This window comes from Dama dama, chromosome 10, assembly GCF_033118175.1.
Source record: "Dama dama isolate Ldn47 chromosome 10, ASM3311817v1, whole genome shotgun sequence".
Lineage (NCBI taxonomy): Eukaryota > Metazoa > Chordata > Mammalia > Artiodactyla > Cervidae > Dama > Dama dama.
Window position 1 is genome coordinate 10,320,820 of NC_083690.1, and position 16,044 is coordinate 10,336,863.

General features: G+C 43.8%; 2 protein-coding genes across 3 annotated transcripts in view; one reads left to right on the forward strand and one right to left on the reverse strand.

Annotated features, from left to right (window-relative positions):
* Positions 1 to 16,044, reverse strand: part of GRIN2A (glutamate ionotropic receptor NMDA type subunit 2A) — a 430,691-nt gene that overhangs the window by 241,221 nt on the left and 173,426 nt on the right. The gene's annotated exons all lie outside the window — the stretch shown is intronic.
* The window catches only part of LOC133063922 (transmembrane protein 64-like), a 70,482-nt gene that overhangs the window by 52,152 nt on the left and 2,286 nt on the right, over positions 1 to 16,044 (forward strand). The window lies entirely within an intron of this gene.

The window sequence follows — 16,044 nt, forward strand, 5'->3', positions numbered from 1 at the left end:
AGCATCTCATGAGCACCTTTTTCCTCTTTTTCTCTCCTTGGTCTCTTCTTTCCCTTCCCTACTGTCCTCACTCACTCCCTTCTTTCTCCTCCTCTAGGAATGGATGCAGTACTGGGTATCTTCAGCTTTCCATCCCCGTTGCTTTGATCCTAGTCTTAGTGGCAACATAAAAAGCAGACTTCACGCATGACCTCCTGAACCCTGCTGGCCCCAGGAAGTTTGTCTCATCACCCATTGATCCATGATCTGTAGGCAAGGGATCTGAATCCTTGAGAGAAAAACCCACTTAACAGAAATGGGAATAAAGTTGCTGTGATGTGAAGAGCAGTGCCCTGCGGTCAGCCCCCCTCAGCTTTGAACTTCACCTTCCTTGGACAAGTTACTTTTCCTTTCTTGGCCTCAATTTCCTTGTCTGTAAGATCAGAGGCTGAGTGTTACAGTCTCATAGGTCTCTCTCTTCCAGCTCTGAGATTCTGTGCCTGTATCAAAAGAAGGTCATCTAAACCAAGTGCAGAAGAGTAGAAATGACACATATTTTGGAACCAGACAATCCTGGGTTTGAATCATGACCTCATTACTTAGTAACTGAGTATATCTACCAGTTAGGATTCACCTGGTTGCAGGTGACAGAAATTTCAAACCATCTTAAACAATAAGAAGATATTATCTGGAATTAGCAGATGTGAACATTTATAAATAGAATGGATAAACAAGGTCCTCCTGTATAGCACAGAGAACTATATTTGATATCCTGTGATAAACCATAATGGGAAGAATATGAAACAGAGTGTGTGTATATATATACAATGAACATTATATATATATATTATATATATACATACAGATATATATATATATATATATATGTATTATATATAATATGTAATATGTATTATATATAATATATATATGAATCACTTTTCTGTACAGCAGAAATTAACACAACATTGTAAACCAACTATAATTCAACAAAATTAATTTAAAAATAAAATTTAAATTTAAATTTTTTAAAAAAAATTAAAAAGAAAATATTATCAGCTCATGTGACTAGAATGACCAGTGACAAAGATGACTTCAGGATTACTTTAAGTTGTTGGACCAATGATACCATCAGGATTTTGTTCTTTCTACCATTTTGGTCTGCATTCCCTATTAAAACCATCCTTTGGACACAAGACAGGAACATGTCAAGCATTCCAAGAGCAACATGCTCTTCTGTGTCCTGGGTCATAAGAAGAGTCTCTTCAGAAGGTTCTCAGAAGTTCCCCAACCAAACAGTCTCCAGTCCCACTGTTCTTAACTGTGACTCATACTTACCAGCAAACAATCACTGTAGCCAGTGAAAGGGAATTGGTGCTGATTGATATAAGCCTAACTTATATGGCCTGTCTTCCCAAAGAACAAGACCTGCATGAGGCAGGAGTGGAAATCCAAAGAAAAACCCTTGCAATTACCAAAAGACAGAGGAATGAATTTGAGGGAGACAACACAATGTCCACCTCAATGGCTGAGAATATATTTAACTTCTCTGAGCCTCGGTTCACTCATCTATGCTGCTGCTGCTGCTGCTGAGTCGCTTCAGTCGTGTCCGACTCTGTGCAGCCCCATAGATGGCCAGGCTCCCCCGTCCCTGGGATTCTCCAGGCAAGAACACTGGAGTGGGTTGCCATTTCCTTCTCCAATGCATGAAAGTGAAAAGTGAAAGTGAAGTCGCTCAGTCATGTCTGACTCTCTGCGACCCCATGGACTGCAGCCCACCAGGCTCCTCCGTTCATGGGATTTTCCAGGCAAGAGTACTGGAGTGGGGTGCCATTGCCTTCTCCGTAACTCATCTATAATCTAGGATAATTCCTACCTTTAATTAGGCAGCCCTTTATTAGTATTAGGATTACCTTTAATTAGGTAGTAAATACAATGATGCTCATTTATCATGTATCCTGGCATGTGGTTTATCCTGGCAGCAGTTTTCCATAGCTACTATGATAAACATTGCTATCAACATCATTATCACTATAAAATTAATATACTTTCCTTTGGGTCTTCCCAAGTGAGCCTTGAGCAATCTCTTAGATGGTGTCACATTTCAGGTGAACTTTTCAATAACATAAAATAACCAGATAAAGAGAATCATAGGAAGAGGAGGTACCAGGGTCCCCAGAGCATTACAAGTAGCACAGGACAAATGTTGAACTGACAACCTTTAGTGGGTCAAGCCCTTGGGAATGCAGTGGAAACCAAGTTTTGGGGGTGGGGAAGAATAATGCAAATGGAATGCCCCCCAAGTACAACTCCAACCAGGGGGTGGGATGACTTAAATGAAAACATTACTTCAATCTGTGGAAGAACTTTTCTTGCAGGGAGAGTTGATTACAGAAGGAATAGTTATGTGGGAAGACAATGAACATTTCATTTCTGGAGACCAAATATCCAGTGTCAAGACATAGCAAAGAGACATTCACAGATCAGGCAGGTGAGGGAGGTGTCAGCGTAGCCATCTATATGGTACCGTCTTCTTGTGAGCCTGGAACTTCTTGAGAGAAGTTGTAAACTCAGAGGCCTACCAGAAATCAGGCAGTTAACAAAACTGAGCAAAGTAGGGTTGATTTAAGGGCTTCCCCAGTGACTCAGCGGTATAGAATCTGCCTGCAACGCAGGAGACGTGGGTTGGACCCCTGGGTCAGGAAGATTCCCAGGAGGAGGAAATGGCAATCCACTCCAGCGTTCCTGCCTGGAGAATTCCATGGACAGAGGGGCTTGATGGCTACAGTCCATGGGGTCACAAAGAGTCGGACACAACTGAAGTGACTGAGAACGCACACACGCAAGGTTGATTTAAATAGCAGACCGGGGGACTTCCCTGGCGGTCCAGGGGTTAAGACTCCATGCTCCCAATGCAGGGGTCCCAGGTTCCATCCCTGGTCATGAACTAGGTCTAGATCCCACATGAACTAAAAAGACCCCACATGCTGCAAGAAAGGTCCAGCACAGCTAAATAAATAAATATAATACTAATAAAATAAAACAAATACCAGACCTAGATGAATCAAAGTTGCCACATCATCCCCAAGAGAAGCAACTACTCAACTCCAGCTGTCTATGCATATGAGAAACAAAACAATGTTGCTAACTTTTTCCATATTTTAAGATAATCCAGAAATCGAATTTTGTGTGAAGTATTTCTATTTTAAAAGTTGGAAACTCACTCATATTTAAGATTTCATGAAGGTCAAAGAGAAACCATTTGTGAACTACAATTGCCCACTGGGCCCCCCATCTGTGGCCTCTTTGAGAAAGGTAATTTCCCAACATAACACTGGGAGGCCTTTTATTTATGTAAAGTTCACCAACATTCTGTAAAGTGTAAATAAACTTTTATGCATTAACTACCAGAAATATCTGTCATATGGCTACTGAGTGAGTGAGTAGCTGCAGAGACTAATAATTACGGACATTAGGACTCCGAATGGCTCTTGGTGCCCATTTAAGGGGAAAGACAATATAAAGCAGTCAAGTAAAATGAGGACCTCATTTCCTGGAGGCCATCCTCTGTCCTTCTGTACAGAAAATATGGAGTCCCTGATCTTCCATCCATTTTTGAGTGGTCCAGTCAAGATGCATGGCAAACGTCATCCAAAAGTCTAGAAACAATCAATGCCAGAGAGGGGATGGAGAAAAGCGAACCCCCCTACACTGCTCTGGGGAATGCAAAGTGGTAACAGCCAGAATGGAGGACAGCATGGAGGTTCCTGAGACGACTGAATAGAGAGCTGCCACATGGTCCAGCAATGCCACTGGTGGGCCTTCATGCGGAGACAAACCCCAAAGACACATGCACCCCAATGTTCACTGCAGCACGCTTTACAGTAGCCAAGACTGGAAGCAAAATGTGCATCGTCAGATACACAAAGATGTTTTACATATATATATATACACACAATGCACTATTGCTCAGCCATAACAAACACCTTTTCCAGCAAAATGGATGGACTTGGAGATGATCATACTGAGTGAAGGAAGTCAGAGAACAACAAAGAGCCTAGGATACTGCTTATGGGTAGAATCTAAAAAGTGATGCAAATGACCTCATTTTCACAGCAAAAACAGACTCAAGTACTCAGAAAACAAAATTATGGTCCCCAAAAAGAAAAGATGGAGTGGGTGGCACAAATTAGAAGGCTGATCTTAATATATGCTCAGTAATAAATATGAAAAGTGAATCAGCAAAGACCTACTGTCTAGCACAGGGACATCTACTCAGCACTCTGTCATGCCTATGTGGGACAAGAATCTGCACAAGAACAGATATATGTACAAATATAACTGAATCATGTTGTTGTACATTGAAACAGACATAACACTGGAAATCCATTCTAATATAAAATAAAAATTAAATTGAAAAAGAAAGAACAGAGGTTCTGGCTTCTAATTTCAATGGTGAGGAAGTATGGACTGTTCAGAAGTAGAGTGGAAGAAAGAGAAAAGCCCATGTGGAAGGTGTGAAAAGTGAGTCAGTCGTTCAGTCATGTCTGACTCTACAGACCCCAAGGACAGTAGCCCACCAGGCTCCTCTGTCCATGGGACTCTCCAGGCAAGAAGACTGGAGTGGGTTGCCATTCCCCTCTCTAGCGGGTCTTCCTGACCCAGGGATCAAAGCTAGGTCTCCTGCATTGCAGCCACCAGGGAACCCAGTGGAAAGTGTCGATGGTAATAATTATCATAGAGGGATTTCAGATATGAAATCCATTTACATGGGAAAAGGAAAAGACACCAGCATTAGCTAGGAGAAATTATAGAACTAAGTTAGTGAGCTCAGGAAAGACTGTATAGACTTTCTCAACCATTAACAAAAAGAGGAAGAATGAACAGGAATGACCATGGAATGGTTTACATTATTTTGGCTACAGAAGACAGGAGAACCAAGAAGACGATGGGAATGTACCAAGCAGATCTGAGTCCTTGGACAAGGCTGAAATCATACAAGCTCCCATTTCTGGTTGCCTTGGCAATGAGACTCCTACTTTATACTAATGACATCAGAATAAGTAAAACCCAAGCAAATGAAGCACACAGTCACTAGAGGCAGAGTCTTATGTAGTCCAGGTAAGCCCATGTCAGAGGAAAGTCTAGTGGATGGTTTGGGTGGGCTTGTGCAGCAATGAATGAGGTCATTATAGCAAAGAAACTGAGTAATGAATTAGTCATTGTTGTTTAATTGTTAAGTCATGTCTGACTCTTTGCAACCCCAAGGATTTTAGCCCACCAGATTTCTCTATCTCTGGGATTTCCAAGGTAAGAATACTGGAATGGGTTCCTATTTCCTTCTCCAGGGGATCTTCCTGACCCAAGGATTGAACCCTCATCTCCTGCATTGCAGGCAGACTCTTTACCATCTGTTACCAGGGAAGTTCTAATGAATTAGGAATATGAGTTATTAATAAAAGGGATAAATGCTTGAAAAAGACTCTTAGTTCCACTGACTTGTCAGCTTTTGCATTGATTTTGGTCAAGTCATTGTGGATAACAGATCACAGAGTCACCCAGCTTCACTGCCTCATCTCATCCATTTTTCTTTGTCTTTCCTGGGAAGAAATCATGGAATGGGAAAAGAAGCTGGTTTCTGGTCCTGGGTTCCCTGTGCATGCTGTCTCACTGTCGCCCACAGAAGGGAATCAAAGGGAAGCTGGAAAGGCTGCAAAGAAAGAGACCAGTTCTGGGATGCATTAGTTTCTGTTAGCCACTGTAACAAATTACCACAGGCTTTATGGCTTAAAATAACACATATTTATTCACTTACAATTGGATGTCACAAGTCCTAAGGCAAGTGCACTGAGCTGAAATTAAGGTGTCAGCAGGGGTATAATCTCTCCGGAGGCTCTGGGGGGAAATCCATTCCCTGGCCTTCTCCAGCTCCTAAAGCTGCAGTCCTTGCATTTCTTGGCTCATGGCCTCTTACTCCATCTTCAAGGAAGAAGCAAGGAAATGGCATAGCATTTTTCTTCAGCCATCGAATGACTTCAACATCTACTAGAATACAATCTCCCTGTCTTCCTCATAAGAATATTTGTGATTACATCATTAAGTCCATCTGAATAATCTAGGATAATCTTTCTACCTAAAGATCCTTAGTTTAGTTGATGTGCAAAGTCCTTTTTGCCATATAAGGTAACATATTCACATATTTAGAGTCCAAGCATTATGACATGGACATCTTAGTGGTTAAGTATCCAGCCCACAGACTTCCTTGGTGGTTCAGATTGTAAAGAAACTGCCTGCAATGCAGGAGACCCAGGTTCGATCCCTGGATCAAAAAGATCCCCTGGAAAAGGAAATGGCAACCCACTCCAGTATTCTTGCCTGAAAAATTCCATGGACAGAGAAGCCTGGCAGGCTACAGTCCATGAGGTTGCAAAGAGTTAGATGCAACTGAGCGATTAACACTTTCAACACTAACTGTGTTTTTCTGAATTTGACACAATTCTGAGACTGGACCATAAGAGGCACTGTCCAATATGTAGGTTACAAGCATTAACCAATGAAAATAATCATTTGAAAAAAAATCACAACCAGCGCCATGCATCTCTTAATCATTTCAAGTAATTATTTGTCAGCACTTATTTTAGATTTTTTAACTTTTTAGTAGTATTGGGGTATAGCCAATAAACAATATTGATGGTGGTGGTTTAGTCACTAAGTCATGTCTTAACTCTTGCGACCCCATGGACTGTAGCCTGCCAGGCTCCTCTGTCCATGGGATTTCCCAGGCAAGATTACTGGAGTGGGTTGCCTTTCCTTCTCCAGGGGATCTTCCCAACCCAGAGATTGAACCCAGGTCTCCTACATTGCAGGCAGATTCTTTACCAACTGAGCCATTATGATAGTTTCAGGTGAAGAGTGAAAGGACTCAGCCACACATATACACTCAGCACTTATTTTAAATACGTATTGATGCATAAAGTAGCAGGGAAGATCAGATAACAAAAGGTACTGCTATTCTGAGCCACTGTAATCTTAAATATTGATTACTCACCTTCTCTGTCTTTCTCTCTCTCACACACACACACATCTGCTGTTTGTATTGATAAACTTGGGTAATTACACCAATTAACAAACATGAATATATCATCTTTTATTACTCATATTACTTGCTATTTCCCATTCTAAAGGGAAATGGATGAGAATTTCAGAATGGAAGTCACAAAGTCAAATGCTGATGGGACCAAGGATGTGACATGAGTGAGTGAAGCGGTCTAGATGAGAAAGGCGGCAACCTGGTGGGCGCAGACCCTTTCTAGAGAAAGAAGCCACTATTCACATCTGTTACGTTACTGCTGTTTCAAACGGCAGCATCAGCAGAGCGTTTAAATTTTCAAGACAAGCCATAACCCCAGAATTTGATGTAATATTTCTGGGTTTTAGAATGTTGGAGGCTAAATCAGAACATCATGCAGGCCAAATGACTTGAAAACCATAAGTCAAGACTTTCGCAACCTATGACTTGACACCTTGCAAACTCTATCATAAGTTCCACTAAGTGCTTTTGAGTTTCCAACCTGAAGACAAAAGGGGGAGGGTCTCACTCAGTGGCATGGCAGGGTCATATTCATATAGAATTTGTTTATTTTGCCTGTGCATACCTGCGTAGACACACCTGCTGCTGCTGCTAAGTCGCTTCAGTTGTGTCCGACTCTGTACGACCCCATAGACGGCAGCCCACCAGGCTCCTCTGTCCCTGGGATTCTCCAGTCAAGAACACTGGAGTGGGCTGCCATTTCCTTCTCCAGGACACACACCTATACAAACCTAATTATTTTTAAAACCATAAGTTCTTAAAGGGTAGCTTTTAACCTCATCTTACAGCTTTGGCCAGCATCAACCAGTAATTGTTATCCTTCAGTGAAGATCTATGCAGAATGAGAGTTGGAATAATTACCTCTTTTATGTGAGAGAAGACAAGCCCCACCCCCCAATGCAGTTTAACCAGCCTCACTGGTCAATCTAAGTAAAATGGTCCCAGGAACCTTGGGCACCAATCCCAACTGCAGCCAGAGAGGTCACTCACTGGTCACGTCCTCCCAGCCTAAGGTCAAAATTTGAGTGGAATTACAAATAAGCATTTTACCCAGATCTGAAAACACAATTTTTATTTATTTTTTTTTTTAACTTTTTACTTTGTATTGGAATATAGCTGATTAATAATGCTGTGATAGTTTCAGGAGGACCGCAAAGAGACTCAGCCATACATATACACATATCCATTCTCCCTTCAACACAGTTTTTAAAAAAGCAACCCCAAAGGCCACATCAATAAGTAAAACATGTGAACAACAAAAACCATATTTTCAGATCATGGGAAGATCTGTGTGCAAGGAAAAGACAGGGCAATGAGAGGGAGTGTGATGAGAGGGAGAGCCGAGAAAGACATGGCATTCTGAAGAGGTGACGTCCCCACTGTGACCGGAGGAGACCAACCGCTTGTCACTTAGGGGCTGAATGTTCTTGGCACAGGGAAGTAGAGACACAAAGGCCCAGGGGTGGGAAGGAGCCTGTACATGTAAGGGGCAAATAGAAGGCTATGGTTCCTGGATCAGGATGTGGGAAGAAGAGATGGGGAGTAACATCACATTGGAGCTATTGGCAGAGGCTTGGTGAGAATCATGAGAGGGCTTTCAGTTGGAAGCTCTTAAACTTGAAGTCTTATTTTACTTTTTTTAAATTTATTTTTTAATTGGAGGGAAATTGCTTTATAAGGTTGTATTGGTTTCTGCCATACAACAAGGGAAATCAGCCATAATTACACATACATCATCTCCCTTTTGAGCCTCCCTCCCCTCCCCCATCCCACCTCTCAAGGTCACCCCAGGTCACCCCAGAGCACCAGGCTGGGCTCCCTGTGTTATATAGCAACTTCTTACCAGCTATCTATTTTACATATTGTAGCGTACATATGCCAACGCTACTTTTTGCATTTGTCCCACTCTTTCCTTCTCCTACTGTGTTCACACGTCCGTTCTTTATATCTACATTTCCATTCCTTCCCTGCAAGTAAATTCATCAGTATCTTTTCTCTAGATTTCATATGTACATGTTAATATATGATATTTGCTTTTCTCTCTTTGACTTACTTCACTCTGTATAACAAATTCTAGGTTCCTCCACCTCTCTAGAACTGACTCAGACCTGTTCCTTTTCATGGCTGAGTAATATTCCATTGTGTATATACCACAATTTCTGTATCCATTTATCTGTTGATGGACATCTAGGTTGCTTCCATATCTTAGCTATTATAAACAGTCCTGCTATGAGCACTGGGGTACATGTGTCCTTTTAAATCATGGTTTCCTCAGAGCATATGCCCTGTGGTGAGACTATTGGGTCATACGGTAGTTTTATTCCTGGTTTTTCAATGAATCTCCATACTGTTCTGCATAGTGGACCTATTAATTTACATTCCCATCAACAGTGAAAGAGGGCTCCCTTTTCTCCACACTTCCTCCAGCATTTATTATTTGTAGATTCTTTGATGATGGCCATTGTGTCTGGCTTCCCCAGTGGCTCAAAAGTAAAGAATCCACCTGTAGTGCAGGAGATGCGGGTTCGATCCCCGGGTCGGGAAGATCCCCTGGAGGAGGACACGGCAACCCACTCCAGTGTTCTTGCCTGGAGAATCCCATGGACAGAGGAGCCTGTCAGGCTATAGTCCACAGGGTCACAAAGAGTTGGACATGACTGAAGTGACTTAGCAGGCACGCATGCATGCATTCTGACTGGTATGAGTTGATATCACATTTTTAAAACGCTTATTCTGCAAGTCAGTCTACCTCTTTGAGCCTCCGTCACATCCTCTCTGAGATGCAGCTAGTGTCCTTGGACTCAGAAAGTTCAACTGGATCTTGGGAAGAAGCGACTGGCATACAGAAGGCACTCTGAAAGGGAGCTGAAGCCAAGAAGACTGGGGCCAGGCCGTAATAACTCTAGAGAGGAGGCAAGGGCTGCAGTCCACGGAGGAAAACTGCTGTCTTGCGCCCTGACAGCTCTCACTCCTCAGAGAGACTGTGATTTCAGGGTCATGCCCCCTTTCCCAAGTTTTGAAGTCTGTTGGATTTGCTGCAGCTCTACCCCAACGAGCATCCCATGGCAGCTTCCAACAGAACGAATTTGGTTGTGTCATGCTGAGAAATCCGTCTTCTAATACAAATGTAACAGGTTAGCACACAAGGACTACTGGTGACCACAGGGGTTAGTAAGACAGAATTCTAGAAGTGTGAACAGTGTGTGGTCACCACCACCTCCCCCGCATTCTTGTGGGAGCCAAGAAGGTGGGTGTGTTGTTTGCAGCAGTAACAACTGAAAGATCAAACCCCAGGCCCATGAGAATGGTGATTTCCCTCTAGGCATCCAATGAAACACTTAGGCAACATCTACTCAAAACAGGGCTTCCCTAGCGGCTCAGCAGTAAAGAATCAGCTTGGCAAGGCATGAGACGCAGGTTTCGATCCTGGGTCAGCAAATTCCCTGAATAAGGAAACAGCAACCCACTCCGGTATTCTCGCCTGGCAAATCCCATGGACAAGGAACCTGGTGGGCTATAGTCCACGGGGTTGCAAAAGAGTTGGACATGACTGACTAAACAACAACAACAACAATCTATTTAAGATGGTAACACAATGTCGACTAGAGATCACAGTAAGTGGGAACTAAAGACTTAGGGTTTGAGTCCTGACTCTGTCCAGTCTGTCTCAGCTTCCTGCCCTTGGGTGAGACATTCATCAACGCCTTCGCTTTTGAGGCAAAGAGAGCAACACTCAGGTTTTCGACTGCGTGGGGGTCAGCACCCCTAACTCTGGCTTTGTTTAAGGGCCAACTGTACTTATAGGAACAGTTAGAAACACACAGTGTTGAGTGAGGAAGACAAGATGCAGAACAGTGAATAGAGGAGGCCACCGTTTGTGAAAAGAGAGTGAGCGGTATATTCATTTATCGTTGAGAACACTTTCTGTACCAGGGATGTGGGATACAGCAGTGAACAAAACAAGTCCTAGTGCCACAGCATTTGCAAGATAATGGAGAAACACAGACAGTGCACATGAAAACAGGTTATATACCAGGCGGTGATAAGATATAGGTCCCATATTAATGCTTGAATTTGGCTGAACCACGTGAAATCGCCAACAGGCCACCATTTTAACCTATAAACAAGGTAATTTCATGCAGTCTAACCTAATACATATGCAAACACATCCAGTGGTTCCTCCAGGAAGGGAGATTAAGGAAGGGAAATGTTTGCTCTATCCATGGTGGGCTGATTAATTTTTTTTACCACATGCATGTACTGCTTATTCAAAACAAATATTTTAAAATATGTAACCATAAGAATGTAAAGTTGGTACACTGAGAGAGGCAGAAGGTAGATTAAGGATGGAGTGAGGATTAAAAGCTAAGAGGAGGTGGATTTTACTTTTACTGCCGAAGTAGACAGTGACAATGACATGCCGTAGGGGGTGTGCTCAAAGGTATGCTCCACCCAAAGCCATAAGTGGCCTTTTATTTAGAGTCAACTCAATCCCCAAGGACAGGGCAATACCTAGACACAGATCAGGAGCAGCCAGTGGTAACTGGGGAGAGCCCTGGATGGGATGGGGTGCAGTGGAATCCGTGCCTCGATTTACCAGCACACCTGCCCCAGGGGGGGCTTCCCTCATAGCTCAGTCGGTAAAGAATCTTCCTGCCATGCGGGTTCGATTCCTTGATTGGGAAGACCCCCTGGAGAAGGAAATGACAACGCAATCCACTATTCTTACCTGGAGAATCCCATGGGCAGAGGAGCCTGGCAGGCTACAGTCCATAGGGTTGCAAGTGTCAGACATGACTTAGCGACCAAACCAGCCTGCTCTAGGTGATCCTCGTGGGCCTTCCTCATGCTGTCCTGAGTCGCTCAGCCATGTCTCACCTGCACTCAATTCACTGATAAAAGCACAAACTGCAAAAGGGCCACTCACTTCCCATCTCCACCTGCCATGTTCCCAGTGTCTCTCTCAAATGACCAAAGCCTGCCAACTGCATCTTTCCTACGGGAAATGAACATCACTGTATCATTCCAGCACAGAACAGAGGAGCCAGGTCACATGGCCAGAGGCAAACCCCGCAGGGAGAGACCACACGGGGCAGAGATGAGCAAGAGCCAGCCAAACACACAGAGGCTGGACCCGCGTTTCCTAGTGATGCTGGCCTGGCGTGGAGCGGCCACGTGCTTAGGGCCAGACCCAGGCCCAGTCCCCTGCGCTCTCTGAGTGTCCCCTCTGAGCACACATATAACTTTGCACTCAACTCGAATTCCTGCTCCTACATCCTAGCTTTGTGCCCTGGGGCGCCCTGATGACAGTGTCTCCATCCTCCAGGCAGATAAGACAATGCCTTCCTTAAGGTGAGTGTCCTTATTTTATTATTAATTATCTAGTTGTTTATTACCCTGTGCACCTGGGCAAGAATAAGTCCCACAGAGGGCAATTCACACACCTGTATTTTTCTGAGTCCTCCAGAACTTTCAAGATTGGAGCTTCTTCCAGTGGCAAGAGAGTGTTCAGTCTTAAGAAGAATAACAACAGTGCCTACCTCTGAGAATTATTGTAAAATTAAATGAGCTCATGTATAGGGGGCATTTAACATGGTTTCTAGCACTTAGTCGCTTCTTGATAAGTGCTTCCCTTTTTTTTTTTTTTGGCCACACCATGCAGCATGTGGAATCGTAGCTAAGATAAGTTCACTAATCTTACTTCACAAGAGAGTGAACCCATGGCCCCTGCATTAGAAGCACAGTGTCTTAACCACTGGACCACCAGGGAAGTCCAATGCTTCCCATCTTTATTATCCATCCATGAAGACCACGGATATGCAGCATTAGCAAGTGATGGCTCAGTGAAAGGGCAGACCTTGAACCTCAGACACTTAAGTGGTAAATGGTCTTACCGTGCCTCTCTAGAAGGCTAACCTCCGTCCCCAGGGATGATGTGTATTTACACTGTGATGATCTCTAATCCAGGACTGTCACGTTGCACAACTGCAGGGGGCAGCATCATATCATCTTCCATGAGCATCGTCTCCCTCAGGAATCTGGAGCTGAGCGATCACGGCAGACCCCATGTGCTAAGGTTTCAGGTCTGCTGGGTTATCACTGTAGCAGCGTTTCCATGGTACCCCACCCTACCTCTTCATGGCCAGTGCACCCAGCCATCAGTCCACACTCTCCCTTGGCAGCTACCACCTCACAAGCAACTAGGGAGATGCCTACCTCCCTCTCTCCACTTTTTCTGATTCATGAATCAGTTAGGACTGTAGCGAAATATGTGTGCCTTTACTTTGAAGATGGTTCCTATCATTAATTGCAGGTAAATGTTAAACTAATGTATCCACTGCTAAAGTTATTTGCCTAGGCCTTATGCTAGATAGAATCCTGGATTTAAAGGTGAGAGGGAATTTAAAGATGCTCTAAGCTTACCCCATCTGTTTCAAGAGCAGAAACTGAATCCCAGAAAGGAGAATGGACTCAACCAAGTTGATTCAGCTCAGGTACAGCTCTCACCTTAAGTACTTAGCAAGATTCCAGGGAACCCATGGAATCACCTGGACTTCAACTATGATACTGTCCATGGGGGTCAAAGCTAAGGTTTTCCATTAGCCATGTATGGATGTGAGAGGTGGACCATAAGGAAGGCTGAGTGCTGAAGAATTGAGGCTTTCGAATTGTGGTGCTGGAGAAGACTCTTGAGATTCCTTTAAACTGCAAGGAGATCAAACCAGTCAATCCTAAAGGAAATCAACCCTGAATATTCACTGGAAGGAAAGTTGCTGGAACCTAAACTTCAATACTTTGGCCATCTGATGCAAAGAGCCATCTCATTGCAAAAGACCCTGATTGAAGGCAAAAGGAGAAGAGGGCAGCAGAGAATGAGAAGGTTAGACAGCATCACTGACTCAATCAACATGAATTTAAGCAAACTACAGGAGACAGAGGAAGACAGGGGAGCCTGGTGTGCTGCAGTCCATGGGGTCACCGAGTCAGACACAACTTAGCCACTGAACAACAACAATGACTGTGGTAATTATTTCAGGTAAAAAGATACAGCTGACATCACTAACCATTCCTTCTTCTGCAGGTAGCAACATCAAATTTCCTTTTGGCCATCATTACCTGCCCTCTCCAGTCAAGGTGGGATCCAGATGAACCAATCAAATTCATTCCCTCCAATTATTTGAATTTCCAGGGGAAAGACACATGGTCAGAGCTGATTCACCTTGGGCTGTGTGCTGAAGTAACTGCCCATCAGGCCCTGCTTCCTAGGTCCCCAGAGAGACCCTCTTTCCTGTTCTGGCAGAGACGTGCTTCTCCAGAGCATCCCTGAAACCTACCATTGAATTATTTTTTAATGTAAGTTACCCCAAGTTGGTTTCTTCTCCCTGCTCTTGACTGCAGAACGAGAGGGCAGGAACCTGCTATGTGATGGGGTGATATCCACCAAGCATCCTTCAGAGCTGGCTCACCATGATGCCCTCCAGAGTCACTTAGCACTCACTGTCTGGACCACAAGCGTAAGTACTGGACCACACACAAGGCTATACACTCCTCTGAGCTTCATTGTAACACTTATTTTCCTGAAGGCCAGAGACCCTATCACAGATAAGAGATCCTGCCTCCCAACGGACCAAGTGGTCAGCTATGAGGTATGATGCCACCAATTTGTTAGAATTCCAGTTCAAACAGCAGCATTTGTAAATGATTTCGGCTTTTTGGTAAATTACAGCACATTCAAAGTCATTTCTGTAATCACGTCATTCTTGAGCACCTGTGTTCTGAAATGTTTCCCTGAGTGGGAAAGAAATGAAGGAGATTTCCATTTTATGCTTTGTCTTCCATATTTTCTAACCCTGTAAAAACAGAGCGCAACACTCGGTAATAAGCTGAAATTAACTGATTATGTGACATCGTGCAAGCAATACAATTGATACTTTTAAAAAACCTTTCAAATTCTCCCTCACCTCCTGTTCTCCTGGTTCCAGTCCCCCAAGAAAGAAAGCTTTCATTAACAGAGCTAACCCTCATTCATATGCTAAGCTCATTTCTAGTTACAGAATAATTGTAGGACAACTAGTCAACTAGCCAAACCTTTTAATTCAGGTGTCACACAATCAAATGTCTACAGTGAAGAGACAGTTAGAAAAAGTCCACAAAGCCCATTCAGTAGACTCTAAAAGGGTGGCCATGGGGGTAGGCAGAATAATGGTCCCCAAATAATTATGTTCACACCCTAATCCTTGGAACTTGTGAATATGTTGCCATACAGGGCAAAGGGTACTTTGCAGATGTGATTAAGGTAAGGATCTTTTCTTTATATAATTTTTAAAGTTTGTTCATTTATTTTTGGCTATGCTGGGTCTTCATTGCTGCACACGGGCTTTCTCTAGTTGCGGTAAGGAGAGTGGGGGCTACTCGTCCTTGTGGCACTCGGGTTCCTCTTTGCATCAGCTTCTCTTTTTGGGGAGCACAGCCTCTAGGGTGCACAGGCTCAGCGGTTGCAGCTCCCAGGCTCTAGAAAACAGGCTCAATAGTTGTGGCACACAAGCTTAGTTCCTCTGTGGCCTGTGGGATCTTTCCAGATCAGGGATTGAACCTGTGTCTCCTGAATTGGCAGGCAGATTCTTTACCACTGAGCCATTCTTTGGCCCTACCCTTTGGACTGTAGCCCACCAGGCTCCTCTGTCCATGGGATTCTCTAGGCAAGAATACTGGAGTGGGCTGCCATTTCCTTTGCCAGGGGATCTTCCCAACCCAGGGATTGAACCCAAGTCTCCTGTATTGGCTCTTTACCCACTGAGCCACCTGGGAAGCCCTTCAAGCCACTAACTGGATGGTAATTTGTTAGAAAAATAGGAAACCAATACACCCAAGTATCAGTTGCAGACAGCTGTTGCAGTTCTGGAATGCTGGCCCCATTTGCCAGCTCTTCTGCCTTTTCAAATATAGCTCAAATCTAAATAGTTAGTGAGAATTAA